Raw genomic sequence first — 26,699 nt, 5'->3', positions numbered from 1 at the left:
ATGATTGGGAAAGTAGGAGTCAATGGGTCCATGCGAGGACCTTACCCTGACCTGTTTATTCTCTTGAGCCTCAGGTATTCATTTCTGAGTTCAGTATGTATTATATGGCAAAACAGCTGTGTTTTAGTAAATGTTAGTACTATATGGAGGCTAAATATGGAATCTTCTTAATATTTTAATAAGGCAAGAAAGTACAGAGCAATAAAGTGATGTTTCTGTAGTCAAACTGACTTCGTTGTATCCTGGTGTTACTCTGCTACAGTCCTTGGATAAATTGCTTTACTTTTCTCCATTTCCTAGATTAAATTCTTAAGACTGCTATGAATGTTAATTTAATATAAAATTTGCATATTATTTATTAGGTTTATGCATTAGCTTATATAGGTAATAAGACAAAGTTTAGAATATTTTATTTCTGGAAACAAGATTTATAAATTTTATCATATTCACCAAGGCATCTCAAACACTAAATGTGTTACCACTATTAATATGTAATCATAATGGAGCAAAAATTTCCATATATTTCCTGTACCCATTAGAAGATAAGTTTAGTTTTCAGTGCTACCCCAAGAGCCTTCTGCTAGGATATCTGCTGAACATATTTGCATGAGTCTGCCCTTACATAATTCTCTTCCTTTTGAAAATTGAATGTTTATCAACTAACCATCTACATCTCGGTCCTTTCCTTGAATATCAAACAGAATTCATTTTTCTCCCTCACATCTTTCTCTTACTGTATTATAGCCACTTATTTCAAAGATAGCATCAGTAGTTTACAGATAAAACTTCATATCAGGCTGCAGAATAATTTCTAAGACAACAAAAATAACTTTCAAGGAGAAAATGGCTCTCTCCTTTCTCACAGGAAAAGAAAGTTTGAGTAGTTTTTTATCATCATACCTAGGGAAAATGAAAAGCAAATCAATGTCACATTTCTCCTCAGAGCAAACTCTGTTGAGTATATCAATGAGAACAGTTTAAAAAAAAACTGTTTACAAATGAATGTATATTCCAGACACACATTGAATTAGAAAATCGTTTTATCCCTCTCACTCTCAGTCTCTGAATTGCAGCAGGTTGAGGACCTGTCTTTCTGACACACTGGGTCCATGGCCATGGCAGGCCACCCAGCCCCACCCCTTGCACACCGGAGGGCAAGGAGGACAGCCCCTAAAGGGAGGGCGAGTAGCAGAGCCATATGAAAAAGACAACAAGGCTTGCACTCCGGGGGCCTCTACAGGAGAAGACTGGCTTTATTGCAATCAGCGTAGGTTTATATACCTTAGGAGAAAAGGGGGAGCAGTGGTGAACACCTCCAGGAAGAAATTCCCGCACAAACCCACAAACAGTTGAACAGGGTGCTGTGGTTCCGCATTCTCCGTGGCTGGCTGGCAGTTAGTTAGCTTGCTCAATGGTCCCTGACTTTAGAGGAAAGAGCAGGGGATAAGGAAGGGTCACTTCCAGGAAGCCAAGGGGTACCTACAGGGCTTGAGCCAACTCTCCAAGGCTCACCCTGGACCCCAGCATCCCCTGCAGCACTCCATAAGGAAACACATAGCCATGTCATGAAAGTATGAAGCCTTTACCAAGTAGCATAAGGTGCGATTTGAGTTGTGAGAGCTGACATTGTTGTATGAGAAGAAATTTAAAAAAATTAAGACTAGATTATTCTCCAGGGAAGCACAGACCACTATCTACAATTGCTCATTTGGGCATTTGTTTTTTACTAATTCTGCTTAGTTTTGAAATTTTAAATTATTGAAATATGACATTTTAAAAAATCATCAATCATAGCACCAGAAAGAAACCATTTTACTAAGCTTGTTAAATTATATTTTCATTTTTAAAATTTATAAGGGTAAAGGAGAGATTCCCCCATCTCAATCTTACCCATCTAGGAATTTCAGGGAATTCCATGTAAAATAAACCCAGACATGTATCAGGAATCAAGACAAATTGTATTTTAACTTATAAAAAATTAGGATAAAAAGAGATTCCTAAATGAAAAATAAATACAGAGTAACAAATAAGGCAACTCCTATAGTTATTGACAAATCTTTTAGGAAAATATTTTATTTCCTAAAGAGTATAATATAGCAATTGCATTATTTAATGCAAAAGACTTTCAGCCAAGAATAGTCTACCATTACCATTTAAATTTCAAAGGAGTAACTAAGAGCATTAGAAACAATAAATATCCAAAATAATTCATTTCCACTCAATTGGCTTTGCAAGAAATATTCTAGGGACTTTGATAAATTGAAAATAAGCCCTGATTAAAAGTGGAATGATTCAAAAACACATTATGTGAGGAACCCACAGACCATTGAGGGAAACTGTTAGAAAAACTTGATCTTAACTTGCTTTTAATTTAAAATATAACAAAAATCTAGAATATTCTATGTAATGTTCATGGTAAACAGAAAACAAAAAATTTAGAAGAAATGAATGTAAAAATAAAAATGGAATATAAATATTTCACAAAAGGTTTATACCAATATATAAAGAAGAGAATAAAAGGAGAATAAAAGAGAACTAGAGACATTACAGAGGGCTGAGTATATGCTTTGTAATCAAGAGGTCTTAGTTTGATCCACAGTACACTATAGCTCCTCAAGAACTGGTGTAAATGAGCACAACGCTCATGAAGCCTTCAAGCACTTCTGGGTGTGAAAGAAAAGAAGGGAAGAAAGAAAGGAAGAAAGAAAGAAAGGAAGAAAGAAAGAAAGAAAGAAAGGAAGGAAGGAAGGAAGGAAGGAAGGAAGGAAGGAAGGAAGGAAGGAAGGAAGGAAGGAAGGAAGGAAGGAAGGAAGAAAGGAAGAAAGGAAGAAAGGAAGAAAAAAGGAAGGAAGGAAGGAAGGAAAAAAGGAAGGAAGGAAGAATGAGCCAGAGAAAGAAAGACAGAAAGAAAGAGAGAAAAAGATAGTGAGAGGAGGGAGGGACAAAGGGAGGGAGAGAGAAAGAAGGAAAGAAAGGGAGGAAGGAAGGAAGGAAGGAAGGAAGGAAGGAAGGAAGGAAGGAAGAAGGAAAAATAATGGGAGAAAGAAAGGAAGGAAGGAAAAAAGGGCAGAATGGGACTTCAAGTACAATAAGAAAATTCAGAAATGTGGCAATATATACTTACTGCTCAATAATCTCCGTACATATTAATGGTCTAAACCCACAAATCAAAGCACAAGGTTACAGGATGAATTGGAGACCAAAATTTAACTTTCTGCTATCTCTAGGAGTTGAGTTATGCTATAAAGATATATGGGCTCACAGGGCCAGGGAGATAGTACAGTGGGGCAGAAAACTTGCCTTGCACTCGACCAAACTGTGTTCAGTTATCAGCATCACATATATTTCCTGGAGCACCAATAGGTGTGATTGCTTATGTCAGAGACAGGAGAAAAACCTGAGAACCGCTGGGTATGGACACACACACACGCACACACATGCGCACACACACATACAGTGGATATATAGGCACAAAGTAAAAAGGCTAAAAACAGTGCTACATGAAGATTAATGGTAAATATAGAAAGGTCAGGGGCATTTTTAGTTGTATTTGATAAAACAGACTTTAAGTTAAAATGATTATTCACATATAATGGTTAAGAATATTTAGAACTCATGGATATATAAGTGCCCAAACACAGTAAACATATATACATATGTATATAAACATATGTGTATATATGTTTATATGTTATAAACATATATAAACATATGCATATATAAATGATATATATGACACATATATATCATATCTATTTATAGATAGTAATGTACATAGATAAGTATCTATATAAAGGTAGGTGAAATCTATTATATATCATCTATATATCATACATATACATATCATATGTATGGATTTGTGTAATGTACTTTTGTATTAGTTGTGTGTCATATATGTATAGTATATATATGTCATATATATACCATATATGTGATACACTAAAGATTGAAACACAAAAGAACATGATACAAATATGAAAGTATAATATTCAATATGCAGGTCAACCATACAAAATTTTGTCAAGGAGACAATAGCCTTAAATAAAGTATCAGTGAAGATGATCTTAATAGACATTTACTGGTTCACCCCTCACTGCCAAAAGACAATAAAAATGAGTACACATTCTTTTCAGGCACACAAGGAGCATTTTAAAAAATAGGTCGCACTTGGGGGCACAAGATAAATGTAAATAAACTTATTATTTCCCATAGGAGAAATTTGGAAAAATCTAAAATATATTATGACAAAATAAGAAGCTACTGAATAACTTTTGGATTAGTAAATAACTTTACTAATCAGAGTAAATTAATGAAAAGAACACAAAAAACTCCAAACAAAATAAAAAACTTTTGAGTTGTTATCAGATTATCACACCAGACAAGTTACTCTGAGAGCATAAAAGAGGGAAAGTGTAGCAAGGGAGAAAATACCTAGTTAGAAGCAAAAATATTCTAATGCAGACACTTTGTTTTGAATACATAGAATATATATTATTTTGAAATTTTACTAAAGAAAGTTGCCAATGAGGGTGACTATAGTTTATGGAAAGATGACAGAATTTTAAAGTTTTTTTTTTTAGTTCAGAGTTTATTTTCACATTGAGTATATACTCTGTAGTGAAATTACATGAGAAAAAAAATTATCTGAACAATGTGGCATTTCTAATACATTATGAAAATTATCAAACTCTGTAAACAAGATGAATGTAGAATAAAACATCACTCAATTTAATGTATGAAATAACTATTATTAAATTCCAATATATATTATATTAAAGTGAGATTTGAAAGTGGATAATGAGAAAAGGGAAAGTAGAATTATATAATAGCTAGAGAGACTTGTTATATATTTTCATTTTCTTTTGTATGTTCATTTATAATGAAATCTCTCACAAAGTCTGTATGCTTTTTCTGGAATCATTTTACGATTAATCCACTACTCTGTATCTATTACTTTAACACAATTTAGATGATGCCTTAATGCAATAAATTAAATTCAAATGTTCCAGATGCAGTGAAAAACTGCAAGATACATTTTATTATTGCTTGAAGAAGTAAAATAAAGTAATGTACTGGTTTGACAGTAATGCTGTAAATTTATCAGAGTGGAACCAAAAAGGATTTGCTATTCATTGAAAGATTAGGAAGCCTATGGAAGATATCAGTACCCCTATTCATAAATTCTTCACCTTGAGAATGTTTGAAGGCAACTTCCCATATATTGTGAATATAGACTCAACATGACAAGGACATTAGTTTCATTTATAGAATTGTTTAAAATTATTTTATATATCCAAATGCACTTCGTATGTTGTAGATGGGAGAGAACTTTACTTAGATGGTTAAAATTTTTCCTTACAAATGTGTTTCTTTTATTTTTTTTCTTATGCCAACGGTCTCTCAAGCCTGTTGAAAATAGAATAACCTATAGTCAGAAATATATGATATCACTGCACAATGGATATATTCAGTCACAATCCGGGTTTCAGACATCAGTATTTTCAGTCAATTTCCAAGAACTTTTCCACAAATATGTTCATTTGAGATATCCAAATAAGCAAGAGATTTTTTTCAATAAATCTCGGTTATTCTGATTCTTACAAACAAAAATAATAATTGTAGTGCTACTATCTTAAACATTGGAAGATGAAAAATGCCTAAATTAAAAATATATCAAATGAAAAATGATAAAATATTTAGAACAAAACTTCTTGTTTCTTACAGACTGACCTTATAATCTGGTAGAATCATTGTAAGTGGGATGAAAATGAGGATTTACAAACACTATTTCAAATTCCTTTCTTGTAGCATTGGAGATTAACCCAGAGTCTCTTACAAAAACCACAGCAAATTTCTGCCTCTGAACTATATTTTAAGGACTACTTCCAACGTCTAAGTTTATTATTTTTAAATCATAGCACAAACAAGAATATCAGAGCTTTACTGATGAAAATTTTTTAATAATGTCTTCAAAATACATTTTATAGTTCATGCTAAAATAACTAAAATAGAGATAATAATTTTGACTGTGATAATTCAATTTTTAGGATAAAATTTCAAGAATAAGCTGCCCAAAATAAAACAGGATATGCCCTATTTAATATGCAATTAGTTAATGATAGTGAACTATACAGATATGATTATATAATTATACATGGTATCTGGAAATATTTTACTCTGAAAATTTTTTTAATTTGTTTGAATTTTATTACCCTATTATCTATTATTATCTTCTGAAAAACATCTTAATTGGCACTGGAGCCTCAGACTGTTTTTCTTTCTTCATACTCAAAATTAAATATTAGATTTCATAATCTTTTTAAATTAGTGTAGTTAGAATTCAAGTTGTAAGTTTCCACTAAAAATTCCTAGCTAATATCTCTTAAACATGTTTTATCCTTTCATACCAAATATTTGCGTCATATTTGTCATCACACATATACTCATTCTTCAGATGCTATGGGGTATGCAACAAGCAAGGTTATTACATGTCATGAGATTTTTGCTTCATTTATTCTGGGACCTCACTCAATTGTACTCAGGCCTTAGGCCTGCCTCAGTGCTCAGGAATCGTCTTGGCAGGGCACAGAGGACCATATGGTGTGCTGTGACCAAACCTGTGTTGACCACAAACAAGGCAAATACACTAAACTATGTACTATTGCTCTGGCTTCATAATAATTTTTTGACAATAAAGCAATAGCAAATTTGTACAGTTTTGAAGAATATAAACATATCAGGATGACTATGAGCAAGAATCTGCTTTAGATATGGTGGCCATTCAGGGTAGTCAACTCAAGGTGACAACACTTTCACTAACACCTAGATATAAATAGTCACAAAGAAACTGAGCATAAGGGTTGGGGAAACAGAGGGGGGTGTTGGGGCTGCCACTAAGAACATGTACAGATATTCATATGTGGATAACTGAGCCTGGAAGTGTGTAAAGTTAACTTTGAGAGTTGAAATATAGAATTAGGAAGAGAAAGACAACAGCTGTTTCAGGACCTGACATGTTTTCATCACCATTATCATTGCTCTTGTTGCTGTTTTATTTGGGGCAATCACATACCAAATTGCTTAAAGGAAACTCTCTAATTGTTGCTTGATGTTTGCTGCAAGCATGCTTGGGGGTTGTGGAGGGATTCAAAACTAGGAAGACTAGGAAGACTGGCCCACAGTTGGAAGCTTGCCACAAGTGGTGGAGCATTGGGGAGGGCAGTTAGGATTGAGAATTTCACTATGACAGTGATCTGGAAATGATCCACTCTGGACAAGACCTGGAAATAGGTAAAAGGATAAATATGATAACCTTTCAGTACCTGTATTGCAAACCATAATGACTGAAAGGCAAGAGAGAGAAAGAAAGGAAAGGAAAGGAAAGGAAAGGAAAGGAAAGGAAAGGAAAGGAAAGGAAAGGAAAGGAAAGGAAAGGAAAGGAAAGGAAAGGAAAGGAAAGGAAAGGAAAGGAAAGGAAAGGAAAGGAAAGGAAAGGAAAGGAAAGGAAAGGAAAGGAAAGGAAAGGAAAGGAAAGGAAAGGAAAGGAAAATAAAAGAAAGTGTTAAGGTCTATAATGGAACAGGATGGAATATCCCTACACACAACCCCAAATGTATGATCATCTAATCTTTGATAAGGGAGCAAGAGATGTGAAGTGGAGCAAGGAAAGCCTCTTTAACAAATGGTGCTGGCACAACTGGACAACCACATGCAAAAGAATGGGCTTAGACCTCGACCTGACACCATGCACAAAAGTCAGATCAAAATGGATTAAAGACCTCAACATCAGACCACAAACCATAAGGTACATTGAAGACAAGGTCAGCAAAACCCTCCACGATATTGAAGATAAAGGTATCTTCAAAGATGACATGCAACTGGCCAACCAAGTGGAAACAGAGATCAACAAATGGGACTACATTAAACTAAAAAGCTGCACCTCAAAAGATACAGTGACCAGAATACAAAGACTATCTACAGAATGGGAAAGGATATTTACACAATACCCATCAGAAAGGGGTTGATATCAATGGTATATAAAGCACTGGTTGAACTCTACAAGAAGAAAACATCCAACCCCATCAGAAAATGGGGTGAGGATATGAACAGAAACTTTCCCAAGGAAGAGATACGAATGGCCAAAAGGCACATGAAAAAGTGCTCTGCATCACTAATCATCAGGAAGATGCAGATCAAAACAACCATGATATAACACCTCACACCACAGAGACTAGCACACATCCAAAAGAACAAAAGCAACCGCTGTTGGAGAGGATGTGGGGAGAAAGGGACCCTTCTACACTGCTGGTGGGAATGCCGACTGGTCCAGCCCTTTTGGAAAACAATATGGACTCTTCTCAAAAAATTAGAAATTGAGCTCCCATTTGACCCAGCAATACCACTGTTGGGAATATATCCTGGAGAAGCAAAAGAGTATATTTGAAATGACATCTGCACTTATATATTCATCGCAGCACTGTTTACAATAGCCAGAATCTGGAAAAAACCCAAGTGCCCTAGAACAGATGACTGGTTGAAGAAACTTTGGTACATCTATACAATGGAATACTGTGCAGCTGTTAGAAAAAAGGAGGTCATTAATTTTGCATATAAGTGGATCGTCATGGAAAGTACCATGCTAAGTGAAATGAGTCAGAAAGAGAGAGACAGACATAGAAAGATTGCACTCATCTGTGGAATATAGAATAACAGAGTAGGAGACTAACACCCAAGAATAGTAGAAATAAGTACCAGGAGGCTGACTCCATGGCTTGGAGGCTGGCCTCACATTCTGGGAAGAGGGCAACTCAGAGAAGGAATCACCAAGTATAATGCAGTCGGAGGCCATGCGGGGGAAGGGTGATGTGGGCTGAATGTGGGCTAGAGACTGAACACAGTGGCCACTCATCATCTTTATTTCGAACCACAACACCTAATTAGAGAGAGAGAAGAAAAGGGAATACTCTGCCACAGTGGCGGGGCGGGGTGTGGGGAGATGGGATTGGGGAGGGTAGGAGGGATGCTGGGTTTACTGGTGGTGGAGAATGGGCACTGGTGAAGGGATGGGTTCTCGAACATTGTATGAGGGAAACAAGAGCATAAAGATGAGTAAATCTGTAACTGTAAAAAAAAAAAGTGTTAAGGTCTAGCAGATTTCTACCCAGGGGAGGCCGGAGGAACGAGACCAAGACAAATCTTTCTGCCTTTCTGCAAACACACGGGGTTTATTCAAACCAATATGTTGGTGGCCCTGCAGAGTGTGTGAAAACTGGCACAGCTGAGGGCCTCGAACTCAAAAATCAAACCGTTTTTGTACCTTTTGGGGGGAGAAAAGGGAATTACACATATTGGATCAAAGGGAATCACACCTATTGGATCAAAGGGAATCACACATAGGTCACTTAATTTGCTTATCTCAACATTTGTTAACTGCTGTTTCCTTGCAAATGTTTGCTTACAGTTCCTAGAGCAATTTGTTGGCCCATTTGGTGACCATTTCCTGCCCAGAGGCAGGTCGTGAAAACATCTTTCAAAGCAGCCAAGCAGTTACAAAGGCAAATTTAACCCTTAACCTGCTCTCCTCTTTAAAAGGAAAGGAAAAGAAAAGAAAGAAAAGGAAAGAAAAGAAACTCAATACCCCTATTTCAGGCCACAACACCCAAAAGGAAAGAGAGATATCAAATTGGAATGCCTCATCACAGAGGTGGGGTGGGGAATGGGGATGGGACTGGGGGGTGGGAGGGATACTGGGTTCATTGGTGGTGGAGAATGGACACTGGTGGAGGGATGGGCTCTTAAACATTGCATGAGGGAAGAACAAGAACAAAAATGTGTGAATCTGTAACTGTACCCTTACTGTGACTTACTAATTAATAAATAAATTAATTAAAAAAAAGGAAAAAAAAGAAAAGAGTGCCAGCCACAGGGGAAGGTTGGCGGGTGGGGGGGTGCTCCCGAGGGAGGAAATGTGGGAACATTGGTGTTGGTGATGGGGAATATACACTGGTGTAGTGAAGGGTGCTGGAATATTGTATGACCAAAACCCAGTGTTGAACAACATTGTAATTGTGTATCTCACAGTGATTCAATTTTCTAATTAAATAAATAAACCCCTGGGTTCCTGTATGCAAAGCGCACACTTAACTCTTAGAACTATCTCTCTAGCTTATGACTTGCAGTGTTTAAAGTTTAGAAGGAAGAAGAGGAAACAAACATGGACATCAGAAGAGCATAATATCTAACTAGTCAGAAAGTGAGTAGTTCAAAGAGAGTACCAAACAATGATACACTTCTGAAAGTCCATGTAATCAAGTCATTGGTAAACCATGAGAAAACCATATGGACTGGAGAGATAGTACAGCAGTTTGCCTTTCACGAGGTCCACCTGGGTTGACCTTTATCCATCTCAGAGAGCCTGGCAAGCTACCGAGAGTATCCTGCCCGCAGAGCAGAGTCTGGCGAGCTACCCGTGGTGTATTCAATATGCCAAAAACAGTAACAAGCCTCACAGTGGAGATATTATTGGTGCCTGCTCAAGCAAATTGATAAATAATGGGACTATGGTGCTATATAAATAATATATATGTGTATATATATATATATATGACAGTGAGCATAGTATATATACTCATATAGTATATATACTCACAGTGAATATAGTATATATATATTCATAGTATATATATATGTCCACTTATTTAAAAATGATTTTTCCTTGACTAATAAAAACACCATGTTTTATTGATTGATTCTCTAACAATTTGAAAATACTCTAACACAATATGATGTTTGTGGCTTAACTTTTTTTTTCTCAAGAAAACAGGGGCTAGAAAGATAGATGAAAGAATACTTTGTGTGTTGGATGCTCACATTCAGTCCTCAGAACCACCTCATTACCTTAGCACCACCAGGATCAACCACAAAACCATGAGAGCACCAGCACGTGTGACCCAACAACTGCCCCACCCCCAAAAAGTCCCACTGAAAATACTCGACTCCAGTACATGCTTTCCACTGAATCAAACTTTTACCATTTCCAAAACTTCTCATGAACAGTTTTTTATTCCTCAGTAAAGGACAACTTTATCCTTGTGGTTTTGAAAGCCAAATATGTCATTTTCATATTTTCTCATTTATTGTCTATTTTTCTTTTAAATCCTGTAGCATGTAAATACCACTGAAGCAACAAATTTTGAGTGTTTAACTCAATCCCTTTTTCTAATTTAGATACCCATGGCATCTAAAAAGCAGTTTGGGAACCATATTCAGTGTCATGCTAATGAAATGGCTTTGTCAGATCTTGAACTTTCTAAGAAGACATTGAATTGTTTTAAAATATATTAAGGTACAATAAACTAGACTTTTAATAGTGCTGTGGAAAATACTGAAGAAAGCAACTCTACTACTTTCTGGTATCATTACATTTATATTAAAGAAAATAGAGTTAAATAAGTCATTGTCTACTCAACTTTATATAAAACATATTTCTTTTGCATTAGACTATAAGTTATTTGAAGATGGTTTGGTGTCATTTTAAAAATTATTAAATATAATTCATTCAGTGTTGGAAATGACATTTTTAGTAAATTATTGATAGACTAATCAACTGCTTTTAAAAGGCTGGCTATGGAAATATAGACTAGTTTCATGCTAAATGAAGAATGTAGGCAATTTTAGGAAAATTTAGGCAATTTTAGGAAAATTCTGTCTTCCTAATGTCAGCCAACCTAAAATGTAACAAGGTCAATAAACAAATTCTTGCTTGCTGTTGTTGAACTTGGCTTTATATTTAATCTATCACTTATCCATGTGGTATGACAAGGTTTCTAAGAGTTTTACGTGAAAATAAATATACATTTTATTAAAGATCAAATTTAAAGCGATTATCTAATAAATTACAGTTACTGGGTGGGGTGGGAATCAGAAATTATAGCGTTTTGTTATGTTTGGGTTGTTGTTTCAGTTTGTGTTCAGTTTGATTTGGTTTGGTGGAGCTATAGCACAGCGGTTGGGCATTTGCCTTGCACCAGGCTGACCTGGGTTCGATTCCTCCGTCCCTCTTAGAGCCTGGCAAGCTACCAAGAGTATCCCGCTCACACGGTAGAGTCTGGCAAGGTACTGTGGCATATTTGATATGCCAAAAAACAGTAACAAGAAGTTTCACAATGGAGATATTATTGGTGCCCACTTGAGCAAATCAATGAACAGAGGGGTGACAGTGACAGTGACAGTGAGCAGGGGCTGGGAATGAGAGGTTAGTACTTTTTTTTTGTCAAGTATACCAAATTCAGGGATTCCAGTATGAACGGCATACCATCTTACCATTCAGCTATACCCACTGTCAAATTGTAGGTTTAATAGGTATTAAATCTATGTTTTATGCATTAGAGACCAAGAATAATGTTTCTTAATAATTGTTTAACTGTATACATAAAGCCATTGCACTGTCGCACTGTCGTCCTGTCGTCCTGTTGTTCATCAATTTGCTCAAGCGAGCACCAGTAACGTCTCCATTGTGAGACTTGTTGTTACTCTTTTTGGCAGATCAAATATACCACAGGGAACTTGCCAGGCTCTGCTGTGCAGATGAGATACTCGCGGTAGCTTGCTCGGCTCTCCGAAAGGGATGGAGGAATCAAACCCAGGTTGGCAGCATGCAAGACAAATGCCCTACCTGCTGTGCTATTGCTCTAGTCCAAAAAAGCCATACATTTAAAACTATGCAATCATGCTATGTAAACTGTTATGGTAATTAAAAATAGGTAAAAGTAAAGTTTCTATGAAAAATGTTTATAGTGAACATTTGGAGTATAGGAAGGATGAGCTGAGTAATTTGCAGTGTTGATTTCATTAGCACTTCAAAAACTAGTAACTAATTAAAGTATTAGGTTTCAAAAGTACCCAAGTTGCCATAAAAATAGCTCAATGGGCAGGAACAAAAAAAAATGTGTGTGTATATATATATGTATATATATATATATATAAATGTATGTATCACTGTATCACTGTCAACCAATTTTTCATCAATTTACTTTAGCGGGCGCCAGTAATGTCTCCATTCATCCCAACCCTGAGATTTTAGCAGTCTCTCCTTACTCATTTTTCCTAATGTTTGGAGTCTCTTTTCAGGGCCAGGAGAATAAGACCTGCTATTGTTACTGTATTTAGCATATCAAATATGCCACAAGGAGCTTGCCAGTCTCTTCTGTGTGGGTGGGATACTCTTGGTAGCTTGCCGGGTTCTCTGAAAAGCATATATATATATATATTTCCCTTTATGATGATGCGTCGTGTCGTGTGCTGTCCAGGAATATGTTCACTCATGCGTGAGGCTTGGCCTGAGAATGTGGAAACAGCCTGGGGCATGGCGGCAGTTGGATAGTGGAGGTTGGCTGCTGGAGCTAGGTCCCTTGGGTCGGAGAGGGCTCTCACCCACCCCCTTCTGGGGCACCCCTGGCGCAGAGTCCTGTGGCATGCTTATGGGAGCCTCATTTTATGCTCCCTCTGGGAGGAACAGCCGTGAGTTCTGGAGGGTGGCCGATGAGGAGATTATCTGGTGCTGGCGGGAGGTGGCTATGGGTGTGACCCCTGGGTTGCCTGGAGATTGCGGGAAGCAGGCAGAGGATCTCTGCTCCTGGGTCCCATTGAGCCCAGAGTCCAAGATCACAGAGTTCCACATTACCTGGATTTCGTGGGACTTCACTCACGCCTGAGGCTCGGCCCGAGCTTGTGGAAAGCATCCTGGAGCATGGATGTGATTGGGTAGTGGAAGTCAGCCCTGGCAGCTGAGGTGACCATGTATATATGCATGGAGAAAGTATATGCAGTAAGCACTTTTTGAAGGTGGCTGACTTTGGCTTGATCCCCCGCATGGCATAAGGTCTCCTTAGCCCTTAGCCCTGACCCAAGAGTAAACCCTGAGCAAAGCATATGGAAGGAAGAAATAAATACAGATCCTCAATACAAAACACAATATATCTAGGAAAAGATAAAGTGGATGCCTCAGCTCCCACAAAGATATCATATTCTCCCTGTTTCTGTCTTTGTGAGCTATTCAAGCTGTAACATAATTGAGAGATGTCCAATCACATTGATGAGTCAATCTTCTTTAATTGGCCTACAATTCAAATCACTTCAAGAATGACTTCAGGAATCACTTCAGAAATCATTCACATGCACATACATCAGAATAAAGTTTTAATGTCTCTCTTGACATCTGTTAGTCCACACATGAATTAACCATCATATTCTTTTGCCTCCCTGCTTCCTTTTCTTCTTTCATCTTTCTCTTTCCTTATCCCTAAACCCATTGTTTTTTTTTCCTTTTCTATCTTTAATCCTTAAACTCATCCTTCTAGTACTCCTCTCTTCCTACTACTTCTCCCATCCATACAGACTGCTCAGTGTGTATTCTATGCCAATAAAAAATTAAAGAAAAGTCTTCCTTTGAAAAATTCATAGAAATATCCAACAGAAAAATCATTGAGTGTTTCACTACAGAGAGCTTCCAAAACAATAAACACTGAAAGTATTTGTATTCACATGAAGTAGGGATGACACTGAAGGTATGAGATGAGAGAAAGTCCTACTAGGGTGATAGCTATATTTAAGTCCTTTTAAAATTCTCTTTGCCCACCAAGCCTCCAGTGTCCTACAGGGTTGTTATTCATGAATTGGATTAGTTTTGTTTAGAAGTCATAGCTTCTCAGTAAAACAGTGTTTTATATGACTTCAGTGAGCCACAAAGGACATAATTTTCATCCTTCATTTTTCTTTTCTTGGTCTCCCAGTTTTGTAAGTGTGTATATTAGAATTTTGTTTAAATGATTACAATTCAATCCTCTTAGAAATGTGAACTAAATGTCTCATTAGCACCTTTTCATCTGTTTTTATTTCTCTAGTTTAACCATTCTGGAAAAGATTCAGTATAAAATTATGCAGTCATAAAATTTTAATATTCATTACTCACCTAAAGAGAAAGAAATTGCATTATCTTTCCAGTTATTGCCATCATTTTTCCCAGGTTATTTCTAGGCCAAATGAATTCCACTATTCCTAGATTGATTTTGAAAATGCAATTGATCCTAAACAAATATGTTTTAAAAATACAGATCTGCTGTGACCAGAATACAAAGACAATCTACAGGATAAGAAAGGATATTCACCCAACACCCATCCAATAAGGGGTTGATATATACAATGCACTGGTTGAACTATATATATATGTATATATACACACACACACACACACACACACACACACACACACACACATATATACATATATATAAAGCACTGGTTGAACTGTACAAGAAGAAAACATCCAACCCCATCAGAAAAGGGGATGAAGAAATGAGCAAAAACTTTTCCAAGGAAGAGATATGATTGGCCAAAAGGCACATGAAAAAATGCTCTGCATCACTAATCATCAGGAAGATGCAGATCAAAACAAATATGAGATACCACCTCACACCACAGAGAATGGCATACATCCAAAAGAACAAAAGCAACCGCTGTTGGAGAGGATGTGGGAAGAAAGAGACCCTTCTACACTACTGATGGGAATGCTGACTTGGTTCAGCCCCTTTGGAAAACAATATGGACGCTTCTCAAAATATTAGAAATTGAGCTTCCATTTGATCCAGCAATACCACTTCTGGGAACATATCCCGAAGAAGCAAAAAAGAATAGTGTAAATGACACCTGCACTTATATATTCACCGCAGCACTGCTTACAATAGCAAGAATCTGGAAAAAAACAGGGTGCCCAAGAACAGATGACTGGTTAAAGAAACTTTAGTACATTTATACAATGGAATACTATGCAGCTGTTAATAAAGATGAAGTCATGAACTTTGCATATAAGTGGATCGAAATGGAAAGTATCATGCTAAGTGAAATGAGTTAGAAAGAGAGGGACAGACATAGAAAGATTGCACTCATTTGTGTAATATAAAATAACAGAGGAGGAGACTAACACCCAAGAATAGTAGTATATAATACCAGGAGGTTGGCTCCATGGCTTGGAAGCTGGCCTCACACGCTGGAGGAAAGGCAGCCTGGATAGAGAAGGGAACACCAAGTAAAATGTGGTTGGAGATCCTGCGCGGGAAGGGAGATGTGTGCTGAAAGTAGACTAGAGACTGAACACAATGGCCACTCAATACCCCTATTGCAAACCACAACACGAAAAAGTAGAGAGAGAACAAAATGGAATACCTTGCCACAGAGGCAGGGTGGGGTGGGAGGAGGACAGGATTTGAGGGTGGAAGGGATCCTGAGTTAATTGGTGGTGGAGAATAGACACTGGTGGACGGATGGGTTCTTGAACATTGTATGAGGGAAACACAAGCATGAAAGTGGATAAATTTGTAACTGTACCCTCACAGTGACTCACTAATTAAAAAAATTAAAAAACAGATCTGCCTTATTTGGTATAATTAATAATAAATTAATAATATTTATTTGATAAAATCACTGTATCACTGTCATCCCACTGATCCTCGATTTGCTAGAGCAGGCCCAGTAACATCTCCATTTGTCCTAGCCGTGAGATATTAGCAGCCTCTTTTTACTTTTCCTTCCCAACAGTGCCTCATTAGAATCTCTTTCAGGGTCAGGGGAATGAGTCCCATCATTAATACTGTTTTTGGCATACTGAATACATGACAGGGAGCTTGCCAGGCTCTGCCGTGCAGGCAGGATTCTCTCAGCAGCTTGCCGGGTTCTCTGAGAAGGAAAATTTGACAATAAGAGGTCGAGGCTGCATGCTTCTTGTAGCTTGGTTTTATATTCTCTGGATGCTGGCCGCTGATGGGATTATACGGCACCCACCGGCGGCTATTTGTGGGTGTGGCTGCCAAGCTATTGGAAAATGGGGGTTCTGGCTGGAGGAGACCCAGTCCTGATCCTAGCAGGCTTGGAGATCCCAGCCCTGGGTCCCGCACACCTGGGTTCCTTTGCTGGTTCCTTCATGCTCATCCAAACATGTAGAGAGGGGCATTGAACATGGCTGTGGCTGGATTCCAGAGGTCTTCAGCTACCAGGGCTCTGCTCAGGACAGGGAGGGAAGCTCAACCCGCCTCACTCCATTGGGCCCTGATGAAAACAGCCAGGTGCGTGGGCAATAAAAATATAATTAATAAATTAATAAAAATTAATAAAATAATTAATAAACAATTGATAATATTTTATGTATTTGGATAAATAGAACATGTATCTTTTATTAAAATTCCACTAAGAGAAAACTTCACTTCTTTACCTATAGATAATCAATTAGGCTTTTGAGAAGGTAGAATTATCTACAGTTCTATTGTAGGCCATAGGAAAAGATGGAGATAGTAGAGTGAGAATAAGCAAAACTAGAGGTATTCTCTTTTCAACAATAAATAAACAAACAAATAAGTAAAAAACAATGCCTTTTGTAAATTTTAGTGACACCATCTTATGTAGCAGTACACAAGAATTCACACTTAGGGCTGGAGCAGTAGGTAGGGCACTTGCCTTGCATGTGGCCTATTTGGATTTGATCCTCTGCTCTCAAGTGGTTCCTTAGTCCCGCCAGAAGTGAGTTATCCCTGAGATCAGAGACATGGGTAAGTCCTGAGCACTGCTGGGTGCAGCCCCCAAAGCAAAATAACAATGACAACTGTGTAAACTCTGCAGCGGCTATGGAGAGGCCTGATGGCTACTCCCTCTTGGCGCCCCGGTTGACTGGTCTCGGCTGCTCCCCACCTTACCTGGGTGGCCCATGCCATGTTGCAGACAGAGGAGAAAATGAGGGCCAAGTTGGTTGATTGATCAGTTGCAGTTTATTCCATTCTCCCACGTGCCTGTTCCGTCTCAGACGTCTCTCTGAGCCATCCATTCTAGTCTCACATTGCCCCTCATTCCCGTCTCCTCCTGTCTCTCCCGCTCATCTCTCTATGCTCCATCTCACAGCCTGGGCTCTCTCTCTCTCTCTCTCCCTGTGCCTGCTCCTACATTCTTCTTCTACATTCTTCTCTCTCTGTCCCCCTTGCTAGTATCTCCACACTCCATCTTGCTGCCCTGCTCTCTCTCTCATCTCTCTCCAGCTCTCTCATCTCTCCACTCCTCGCACTGGAGTGGCACCTAGTCAGGTAGCAAAATTAGCATAAGAAAACCCTTCCTGACTGCCCATCAGGCTCAAGGGCAGAAACACCACCTTTGTCCAATAACAACTAACATCTAACATCTTAATTCTGCTTCTTAATATCAGTACTTTTGTATGGACGCAGTAAGAGATACAGTGAACTTGTAGGGTGGCTCTCCCGGAAATATCTCGCCATGGATTCAAACTACAGCGCTCAGGCCAGATTAATCATTCCTAACCCTAACAGGGTCCCTATCTCGTTATTACTTTTTGGATCATAACAGCATCTATCCATGATTAAGCTCTTAACTTAGAGTTAAGCATTAGGCACTTTGGCCAGGCCCATTTCGATGCTAGGGTAGCATATAGCTCATCATTTGCCCTGGATCCATCTAGTCGCTTGTTGGGACCCTGCTTTTGGGGTGCTAGGAAGTAAGGGCAGCTGAGGCTTAAGTCGAGAGAACAGAAGTCTAGGAGGAAAATATCATTCAGACTCAATTAACACCCAAGTTACAAAAGCATAGCATTAACTGTCTTCTTGTACCCATACAAAGAGGACATTGCTCTGAATTAATTATGGAAAGGAATTAAGAGAAGAAAAAAACAGAGCACAAGGAAAGAAACCACAAACAAACACAGAGCACTGTGCTGGGATAAAATAATAAACCCAAACCCAATAAACCTAAACTCCCTGTGGCAAGGCAGAAAGGACAAACGAATGTTACCCTACAGACAACAACAACAAAAAACTCAGGAAGCAACAACAAAATTTAACATATAGTATTCCATGACATGCTAATTATTCATCATTATTATTTATGTAATAAACAAGGAAATACTGGGTTAAGGATCTAAGATATTCACAAGTGTATTTTTGTTTCCTTTGGAAAAATAATTCCCAATCTTTAACTCTCTGGCTATTAAGTTCAGTCATTTATTTGAAGTGATACATCTTTACTTTAGGTTATAAATATCTCTGATAGTCTCAGGATACCAAGACAGTTTTTAAAGTAAACAAATAGGAAGCAAGGGACAATAAAAGTGTTTATTTTCTATGGCTTACTAATTTTACTTATTTGACATCATGAAAGGAGTAATGCATAAAGCAAATTCAAAATACATTAGAGACTTTTTTGTTAGAGCAAAAAACGTAAAACATTGAAGGGACAAGGATGTTTCTCAGGGGTAAAGCATTCACAGAGCCTGTGTGAGGCTGTCTGAGAGAAAACATTCATGAATGATACATCTGACAAATGAATACAATGTGTACACTATATAAAAATATTTCATATTTATGAACCACATATATATTAAAATTTGAAAATAAATGTTTAAAAATTTATAAAATCCAAGAAAACAGACTCAAATAAGAGAGTGAAAAAAATAGATCTTGAAGAAAAAATATATATGCATGGAAAATGCTCATTATCACTCACTAATGGGAAAATTTATATCAAAACAAGTCTTGGGGCTGAAGTGATAGCACAGTGGGTAGGGCGTTTGCCTTGCACGCGGCCGACCCGGGTTCGATTCCCAGCATCCTATATGGTCCCCCAGCACCGCCAGGAGTAACTCCTGAGTGCAGAGCCAGGAGTGACCCCTGAGCATCGCTGGGTGTGACCCCAAAAGCCAAAAAAAAAAAAAACAAGTCTTGCCTAACTGCTAAACCAAGTAATATGGTTTATTATTTTGATTCACTTATATATGTCAAACCATGGTCACATGAATGGCATGAATCTTACTTGTCATCTTTTTGATGAGTTGTTACATTCTATTTGCCAGTATTGTATTGAAGACCTTTGCACCTGTGTTCACTGGGGATATTAGCCTGTGATTCTCTTTTTTTGTGTGTGATAGCTTTGTTTAGTTTTGGTATCAGTGTGATGTTTGGTTTATAGATATTTAGGGGGAGTATTTCTGCTTCTTCAGTTTTGGTGATGAGCTTGAAAAGGATTTGCAATAGGTTCTCTTTAAATGTTTGAATGAATTCATTAGTGAATCCATCTGGGCAAAGGGTTTTTTTGTGGGGAACACTTTTGATTCCCATTTCAGTTTTCTTGATAGTGATAGGTCTGTTCAGATGTTCAAAATCTTCTTGGGATGTTATAGAAATCAGAAATTATCCATTTCTTCTAGGTTCTCCTGTTTTCTTGCAGAATGATTCTCAGTGTAATATCTGATTCTTTGAATTTCTATGATTTCTGTTGTTAAGTCCCCATCTCAATTTTGATTTCATTTATTAAGTTTCTTACTCTCTCTTTCTTTGTAAGTCTTGCTAGTGATTTATACATCTTGTTTATATTTTAAAATAACCAGCTCTTTGTTTAATTGATGTTTTTTATTTCAGTTTAGATTTATAGCTTGTTAGTTTCTGCTCTAAGTTTTACTTTTTTCCTGCTGCCTCATTTGGACTCGTTTTGTTGGTCATTTTCCAAGCTGTGAAGTCATGTTATTTATGTCGGCACTTTCTTCCTTCTTTATGAAAGTTTGTAGAGCTATAAACTTTTCTCTTGACAACTGCTTTTGCTGTATCCCACAAGATCTGATAGCTTGTGCCCTCATTCTTGTTTGTTTTCAGGGAACTTTTGATTACAGCTTTGACTTTCACTCTGCCTCACTGATTGTTTAGTAGTGAGCTGTTTAATTTTCAGGTGGTTGACTTGATTCTCTGTTTCTATGTGTGATTAACTTCTGTTCTCAGTGCATCATGGTCTTTGAAAATTGTTGATGCAATTTATATGATCTTGACTTTATAGAGGTATATTTTGTTGCACAGCATGTTGTCTGTCTTGGAGAATGTCCATGTGTACTAGAGAAAAATGTGCATTTGGCTTTTAGAGGATGAAAAACTCTGTATATATCTATTATCCCCCATCTTTTATTTCTTCCTTCAAAAGCAGTATTTCCAAGCTGAGTTTTAGCCTGATTGATCAAGAAGTGACAGCAGTGTTGAAGTCTTCAGCTTCAATTGTGTCACTATCAGTGTACTCCTTTACGTCTATTAGCAGTTTTTACTGGTCCCTCATGATCCCTCACTGGATGCGTATTTACTTAAAAGTGTGATTTCTTCCTGATTTCCCCTAATTATTGAGAAGTGACCTTTATTGTCTTATAAACTTTTCAGCCCTCAATTTATTTTGCCAGATACTGGTATGACCATTGTGAGTGAGTTGTTTGTCTGAAGAATTGTTTTCCAGACTTTCTTTGACTTTGAATCTGTGTTTGCTTTGACTACGCAGATGTATGTCTTGAAGGCAGTAGAATGTTGGATTCCTTTTTTTTTAAAAAATTCAGTTTAACATTTTATGTCTCTTGATTGGTGCATCCAGATAATTGAAATTGAGAAAGATTATTATATTTTTTTCTCTTTGGGTCACACCCGGTGATGCACAGGGGTCACTCCTGGCTCATGCACTCAGGAATTACCCCTGGTGGTGCTTAAGGGACCATATGGGATGCTGGAAATCGAACCCCGGTTGGCCGCGTGCAAGGCAAATGGGCTACCTGCTGTGCTATCACTCCAGCCCCAAGAAAGATTATTGTCATGGTGTTGTGTGTCATCTTTATATAGAAGTTCGGTGCGTTTGTGGTGTTTGTCTTGCCTCAAATAGCCCCTTCAGTTCCTTCAAAATTGTATTTGAGTCTATGAAAATCCTGAGTTATCCACCATGAAGTCATGTTTCATTCTTTTAAATCTGAATGAGTATCTGTATTGGTAAAGTATTCTTGGTAAGATGTTCATTTCATTAAGTTTTTAAAAACTATACCCCTCTGTCATCTCATTTGACAGATCTGCTATAAATCATAGGTATGCTCCTTTGTATATGATTTCCTTTTAAATTTTGCTGCTTTCAGTATTGTATCTCCTTGTATGGCTTGTCATTCTGATTAAGATATGTCTTTAAGTCTTTTTATTTGGGTCTCTTTTAGTTTTGGGTACCCTTTAGGCTTCTTGGATTTGGATGCCTGTGTCCTCCAGCTCTGAGAACTTTTCAGTAATGATGATTTTGACTGTTATTTTTCTCATTGAGGTTTCCTTCCCATGCTTCTGGGATGTCAATAATTCTTAAATTGTTCTTGAGTTCACACCAAATTTTTGTCTGCTGTTGATTTATTTTGAGGTCTGTTTCCAACTTCTGCTGTTGCCTGAAAGTTTTTTTTGAGTCTCATCTTTAAGCTCATTGATTCTATTTTCAACTGCTTTACTCTACTATCGAGGGCTTCCATTGTTTTTTTTTTTCATTTCTCCCACCAATTTTTTTTTAATATTGACACTTCTGCTTGTTGTTTTCTAATTTATTCTCTCATATCTCCTTGTTTTATTGAATGTCAGTTCCACTGTTTCTTTGTGCTCCCTAAACATCCTCAGCATTTTCTCTCTGAATCCTTTTTCAGATATTATGGTCCTGGCACCTTGGCTTCAGCAATATTGTTGTTTGTCAGGACTCCTATCTTTATCTGCTTTCTGTCACAGGTTCCTGTACTGTTTTCCTATGGTTCTTGAAGTAGGCTCATGGTGACTCTTTCCAATACACTATTGTCATCCACCCCACTTCCAGGGAGGACTCTTGGGGACCTCAGTGAATGCTGGTATCCTCTTTCCCATCAAAAATATTCCCTCCCAGCTTTTTTGGACCCGGCTGTGGAGCGAGCATGATGGAGGGGCCCGAGGGAGCGCCCTCGGACCCCAAGCAGCCCACTGAACTAATTCCGGCATGGGACCAGAGACCCCACGGCGTGCTGAAGCAGTGGGACCCGGGCATCCCCCAATTCTTTTAACCTGTCTCTCTCTCAACTCCTCCCTCCTGAGCACAGCGCAGGGGCCGCGGTTTTCCTGAGCGCAAAAGGGAGACGCCGATCCAGCCAAAACAGGACGTGAGCTCGCTTGCGGGAGTCCCCAGGGGGCGGGGGCGGCGACCCCCGCCCACCGCAGTTAGATACTTAAACCCACCTCCCCCACGTGTGCTTCCTTTTGGACCCGGCTGTGGAGGGAGCACGATGGAGGGGCCCGAGGGAGCGCCCTCGGACCCCAAGCAGCCCACTGAACTAATTCCGGCATGGGACCAGAGACCCCACGGCGTGCTGAAGCAGTGGGACCCGGGCATCCCCCAATTCTTTTAACCTGTCTCTCTCTCAACTCCTCCCTCCTGAGCACAGCGCAGGGGCCGCGGTTTTCCTGAGCGCAAAAGGGAGACGCCGAGCCTCTCTCTAGGTTTCTCCATCTTATGAGCACCATAAAAGGGTAAAAGTTTGTAGTGATGTTATTTCTGGTTGTACTTTCCCTGGACTTTATACAGAAACCCAAAACCGCGCGGCCGCTGCTGCGGCCGCGCGACCTAATGTCATCTTAGTATGAGCAATATGTAATGGTTCCTTTCTAATGGGGCGGACTTTTGTGGGAGATCCTAATAGTAAGTCTGTTGCTGAAATATTGAAGGCAATCAAAGTGGTAGCCATCTCACTAGACTGAACTAAGCTATATCCCCACGCCGGTTGAGAAGAAATTTTCTTCTTTCTCGGGAAGAAACGCGGTGTGTCATCAACTACAGTGTGATGTCCATTAAGCAAGCAGACCTGGTGGCGTGGGAATGGGATATAAGGGGAAAAATTATGTACAAGGAACAGCGGGACGCTGGTGGAATCTCGAGCCGGAGCCGATACCAGCGCAAGACCTTCGGGTCCAGAGACTGCTTGGAGACACTCTACTAGTCTATCAACTAAGCCAGAGCCCCACGCCTGCTGATGACGGGAAATAACCATCCTTTTCGGTTTTTTTTCCCTTGTCAGGCAGCGTGGCGAGTACTAAAACAGGCGTGAACTCGGTGGCGCGGGGCAAGGGGGAAAAAGAAAAACTATGTAACAAACAGCGGGACTTAATATCTCTATATTCTTAGCAATGGAGAACTATCAAATGCCTCCTTGGCAATAGGACTGCTTTTCTTTTTTGGGGGAAACCCCAACAACGGTAGTGAGTTGTGTGTCGAAACATGGAATGTAATCGAAATAAGGCGTAAACGAAGTGAAACATATCATGTGCAAGGGTTGGGACTGGGGAGGTGGGAGGGGGCGGCAGGTATACTGGGGGGGTTGGTGATGGAAGATGGGCACTGGTGAAGTGAAGGGTGTTTGAGAATTGTATAACCGACATAATCCTGAGAACTATGTAACCCTCCACATGGTGATTCAATAAAATTAAAAAAAAAAAATATTCCCTCCCAATTTGGTATTCCTCTGCAACTGCTTATTTATGGAATAAGTTTGTTGGCTTGAGAATTTACTGTTACTCATTGATTATGATTGTATCATTTCTTGCATGCGCAGACAGCTACTTTTGTGGGTGTAGGGGGAATGTTGATTGGTTTAGAGGCTAATGAACTATTTGCACCATGCAGTTGAGGTATCCTGGCTTCCCTGATAAAAGTTCAGTATAAGAGACCAAAATGGGCCAAGAAGTGGTCCTGGGGGGCCGCATGTATATGGCCTCACCACAGCTGCACGAGCATGATTTCAGAGGCCAGTTAAACTACTTTTGATACCGGCAGCTCCTAGCAGAGTGTCTCCAGACTGAGAACTAAGCCTTGGCCCCATGCCTGCCCAGGAGGGGAAAGGTTTTTCTCTCTCTCGTCTTTTCCTTGCGGGGGGGGAGGGGGAGAAAGGCATGTTGATCGCCATATTATGAGGACCACTAATGAGAGATACAAGCTTGGAATGATCCAATTTCTAGAAGAAATTTCCCTGGGCTTAGTTGCTAAAATACAGAAATCCAAAACCTCATATCTCATATCTCTTCAGAGCAGGTCTGACTCTCGTGGGGAAGTCCTAACAAAAATAGTGAGTTTTTTGTTGAATTATTGAATGTAACCAAAGTAAAGATAAAGTAAAGTGAAATTTATCAGTATGGCCAGATCTTACATGTACGAGGCCCTGGTTCAAGTCCCAGTTCTTAACATCTTCCAAGGGATAAGGCTTTCTCTCTGCTCTTAAGTTCAGCCTCACCTAGCCAGGGACAGGCTTTTTCATTAGCAGTCAACAGGAAGCACAGAAAGTCTCCCATTTGTTCTTTATAACACTAGTGGCATTTTGCAGTTGACTAGCTTTCATTAATCAGTAATAGGCATAATAGGCATTTTCATTTGTTTGGAAAAACTAATGGATTATTATCAGAAGCAGCATTCTAAAAAAATAAGAACACTTAGATTTAGGATGTGCATTTAGGAACAATTTCTTAGACTCACTCAAATTAAGTAAGGTTGTATTTCATATTGAATAGTTTTGACATTTATTAATTAAGTAGAAAAATAGTTCAACATAGAAGATCAATGTTCATCTTCAGATCCTTTGGAACCATCAATATCCTATTTTTTTATTATTATTGTAGAGTCATTTTCTGCAAGAATGCATAATATATTAGTTACATTGCTTTACCTCAAATTTCTTTTTTTTTTTCTTTTTTTGGGTCACACCCGGTGATGTACAGAGGTTACTCCAGGCTCATGCACTCAGGAATTACTCCTGGCAGTGCTCGAGAAACCATATAGGATGTTGGGAATTGAACCCAGGTCGGCTGTGTGCAAGGAAAATGCCCTACCTACTGTGCTATCATTGCAGCCCCTACCTCATAATTTCTTAGTAGCACTGTCTCTAGCACTATTGTCCTGTTGTTCATCAATTTGCTCAAGCGGGCGGCAGTAATGTGTCCATTGTGAGAGTTGTTGTTACTGTTTTTGGCATATTGAATACACCACGGGTAGCTTGCCAGGCTCTGCTTTGTGGGTGGGAAACTCTCAGTAGTTTGCCAGGCTCTCCGAGAGGGACAGAAGAATCAAACCAGGTTCGGCCAAGTGCAAGGCAACTTCCTAAACACCGTGCTATCGCTCCAGTTCTCACAATTTCTTATTTATATAATTTATCAATGTAGTTTATAACTACCTGTATATTCTTATTTTCTACATATTTTCAGTGTTTATATTTTACCAGAGTTGTTTGACAACTATTGGAGTGGCAAATTGCAATTAAAACAGTTCTAGGTTCACATTTCTTAAAATCCTGCCCCACCCAATTTCTCATTTACTTTAAAACAAATTTTCAAAATTGTTGTCCAGATTTTCAAACTCAAAATATCTCTTGAAATATTGCAGAAATAAAATTAATGTTACCAAACATTATAAAGTGATGAAATATATTTTTACCTCTGATTCATAAGTTTGTGCTGATTTGTTTCCTATATTTTTACCTCTGCTAGCTTGTATAATTTGAAAAGTTCTGTTTATAGATCTTATTAAATATTTTGAATCACAGCATCTATGCCTGATTCATGCTAAGGGTAAATTAAAATTTGAAGATAATTGTATGAAAGGTAAAAATTATTTAAATAAACCAGCAGGGATTTTAGAACACTACTTTCTCACTAATTTGCATATTTTTCTTAATAATATCAGAGAAATAAATTGTTTTAATTTCATGAACTCTGGTGCCATACTTAAAAATTACACAAATGGGACTGGAGAGACAGTAAAGCAAAAAAGGCGTATGTCCTGTGATAGCCAATTTGGGTTATATCTCCAACACCCCATGTGGTCCCCAAGCC

The 26,699-nt window shown here is 38.4% G+C and overlaps 1 pseudogene; it reads left to right on the top strand.

Moving 5' to 3' along the window:
* LOC129405955 (uncharacterized) overlaps nucleotides 1–26,699 on the top strand; it is a 190,511-nt pseudogene that overhangs the window by 113,974 nt on the left and 49,838 nt on the right.

The sequence above is a fragment of the Sorex araneus genome, chromosome 6 (assembly GCF_027595985.1).
Source record: "Sorex araneus isolate mSorAra2 chromosome 6, mSorAra2.pri, whole genome shotgun sequence".
NCBI lineage: Eukaryota > Metazoa > Chordata > Mammalia > Eulipotyphla > Soricidae > Sorex > Sorex araneus.
The sequence above is the reverse complement of the archived record's forward strand: the minus strand, read 5'-3'. Positions and strand labels throughout refer to the sequence as shown.